This window comes from Atta cephalotes (assembly GCF_000143395.1).
Source record: "Atta cephalotes unplaced genomic scaffold scaffold00004, whole genome shotgun sequence".
NCBI lineage: Eukaryota > Metazoa > Arthropoda > Insecta > Hymenoptera > Formicidae > Atta > Atta cephalotes.
Genome location: NW_012130068.1, coordinates 2,985,834 through 2,989,708, shown reverse-complemented (window position 1 = coordinate 2,989,708; position 3,875 = coordinate 2,985,834).

The window sequence follows — 3,875 nt, the reverse complement described above, 5'->3', positions numbered from 1 at the left end:
GTACGCCGTACCCGTCCGACCGGTACGGTACGGTAAGTAACCGTTAATTAACTATACGATAGTAGTAGTAGTAGTATATATATATATATATATATATATATATATATATATATATATATATATATATATATATATATATATACATATATGATATCGAAAAATTTATTTAATATACATAAATATTATAAATATTATATATTATATATTATTATTAATTATTAATTATTATTATCATTATTATTAATTATTCATTATGTAATCCGAATACCGTGTTTTTCGCTGCCGCGCGTGCACGCGTCCATCACGATCACACGAAATAATTAACGCGCGAAAGGAATGCACGTCGAGGGCGCGCTTCATTTCCAAGTACAGTCATTACAAACGCAATCTATCTTGGCCGTTCTGCTTCGAGGATTCATTCATCTCGTTCGTGCGATATCGAAGAAAATATTTCGTGTTCGTTGTATTTTCATTTCACGGAACTGTGCACGGTCATGATCTTATACAAGATATTTGTTATCTGTTAAGTTATTGAGGTGAATCTTGTGTAACGATTATATCATGTCCAGCTGGTCTCAATAATTACTGTCGTTTTTCATTAAAGAGCAAATTGGTTATAATATCATGCAAGAATCTCGCTCGTATTACGCAGCGTAGCATCAGGCTGAAATGTATTTTATATGTGATTTCGATGAACTTCCGTTTCATTATATATTTTGTGATATTGTAGAGTGAATTTTAGGATTATATATGTCGAAAAGGAGTACTTTTCTTGAGATTAAGAAAAGGCTTAATTCCGCATGAACGAGGATTCCAAAATACGTATATATATATATATATATATGTATATATACATATATACATATTTTATCAGCGAATTATGACACATTCGTTTAAACATGTTATGCATATCTTTTGCTTCAACTAGTCGCACAGGTTCGCTAGAAAGAGCTATACAAATTAAAACGATTGCAGATACATCTAATGGGAGGCCGTAATGTGCGTGAGTTCCGCTAATAGATTTGAAATTAAAATCCGATTGTAGAGCATAATGATGCTGAAGAAACGCGCAAGCTAGTAAGAATTAAAGAAAAGACGATGCATTTTAAAAAGAAAGCAGCACCTTGCGTGCAAGAGCGTTAATATTATCTCAATCGTGTGCTCGTGCTCCTGTCTGAAAACATAAGAGCTCTGCTTGTATCTGGCGCCGGAAGTGAATTCTTGTCGTCAATTTTGACAGCGGTACAGAACGGCCAAGGAGGCAACTCGAGAATCGTAATCGTGAAATGACGACGTGTCGTAAATGATTTCGTGATGAAAATGATATATTACATTTTTGCGAGTTACTTATTTCGAGAGGTGGATTCTAACGGGGAGTTATAATCGTTAGAGAATTATGAACGTTTCTTATGTGAGAAACGAACGCGATCGTTGAGACGTTTCCGCTTCGATCGTCCGCGCTGTCACGCGCTCAATACGTTTTGTCGCACGTGACGTCCCGAAGATAATCAGAATTGAGGACGGCTACTCTCGTCTCTCATCTGTAATATTTATAGTAATAATCGCTCGCGGTCGTATCGCGGGATTTTGTCGTCGTTTTCGCTGTTTTTTCTACCTCTTCTCTAGAAATCGAGACGTCGTACTTTAGCGAGTTTCGCGAGCTGAATTAGCGTCGGCGAACAGCGCGGGGGATCGTAAGCCTAATCATATCGGGTACCGGGAAGGAGGAGAAGTATAGATGAGAGATTCGAAGCAAAGAGCATTTCCGGAAGCCGAATGGCGGCATCGTCAACGTGTTACGGTCTGAAACATAATAAAAGTAATGAAAGAATATTATATAATAAATGAAATAAGATATATATCTCTTTCTTCTCACTACGATATAAAATATACAGTGAATGATAATTCTATCTCTCTTTGCTACCAAGTTGTACTTATTCTTAATTAATTTACTTGTACAAAAGAATGTGTTAAATAATAATGAAATATATAATATAATATACAAACACAATTATAAATAATACATATTATAATTATAAATATATAAATACATATAAATATACATATATATATATATATATATATATATATAATAAAAAGGAATACTACGATATATACAGGATGTCTCAGAATTATCGTCACTCCTTTCATTTATGGATTCCTTCACCAATTTTTTTCCTTGAATGTATAAATTTACAAGTATTCATATTGTTGATTTCTCACAATATAATTTTCAAAACTGAATAAGATTCTCAAAATAAAATTTCCAAGGTTTCGCTTAGTGTTCGAAGGTAACGATTTCATTTCTATCGAAGAATCAATTTCAAATCGATCAAAAAATTCCCGGATGAAAGAAGCTACCACAATTCTGGGATATCCTGTATATATAGGTACACACGTGTATACATTATACATTACAGTGTTGGTTATCTGATATTACTGCATAATTATGGTTACGACGCGATTATTATTCATTTGAATTATAAATTTATTATTGACATTGTCACTGTTGTCGCCGTTGAAATCATCGCTATACCGTTATCACTTGTACTATCGCTATCGTGAAACACGAGGCGCATACGTGTTCGGCGCTATAGTGATTTTCAAAATGATACGACACGCGGGTCAAATTAATAAACTCGCATACGCTATATATACATATACAATTGCGATCGTTGCTTGCGCTACGATACGACGAGGGTGACACGATAATGATGATTCAGAACGCGATTGAAGTCGCTCCCGTCTATCCTTTAATTGTAGAAGCGATTCGTTCTACGAAATGCGAGGAGAATAATAAACGTGAGTGTGAACGCGAAGAATGAATTAAAGGACTTCCCTTTCGCATACACGAACTTTCACGGACCATCCACCTTTCGGATAACAGTCTTGACTTGTGCCTTGTTTAGACGTTTCCAATCATTTCCAATCAACTCGCGCTTCGATTCGCACATCCTACACTCAAATAAACTCACCCCTAATGTTGTTCTTTTATGAGAGAAATATTTGATAAATCCAATGCGATCGCGCGCGTCTCCGCTGTCGTCCTTTCTTTCAAAGAAATGGTCTTCCTCGGTGACTTCTTGTAGACGAAGAAATTGATTCCTCGTGCTTTCTCAATGGCGTGATATAAATTTTTAAAAAATTGTCCCCATCAAATTAATTAATTTTACCCTGAGAGCCGCGACATTATTTCAAATTGATCTATTTTAGAATGACTTGGGTATGCGGACATCCTATTTATTTGTTTGAGAATATACCACCGTGCCGACACGATATACATTTTATATCCTTCCATAGATACACGCAACAGTTATTATCGTATATGCGTAAAACGCGAGTTTTTAATTGCTCTTTATACCATTATATACATCAAAGTGAGAAAAAAATGTATAACATACTAATACATGCGTTTTATACATGTACAGTGCTTCGTGACAAACTATAAGCTTGAACTGGAAACTATGTAGGTAAGATTCACAAAAATATTATTTAGACACCAAAATTCACTTTTGCCTTTAATCTGTTTTTAAAACTGGTATCTTATTCATTCCATTTAAAAAATAGATTCTTATAGAGTTTTAATTTGACTCAGTCATTGAGCTATCTTTAAAAGAAAAAGTAATAAGAAAAAGATGTCTAAATTATTATTAAGATAAAATTGACTTCTCAAGTTTCTCAAAGAGCTTGTTGTACATGCATAATATAATTTATCATGTAATCGCGCAACCCTCTGCATATACAAACACGCATAATATTATACACGCAAAGCCTGTATTTTCTGCGTAGCCTCATTTCATCCTATATGACACACACACACACACACACACACACACACACACACACACACACACACACACACACACACACTACTA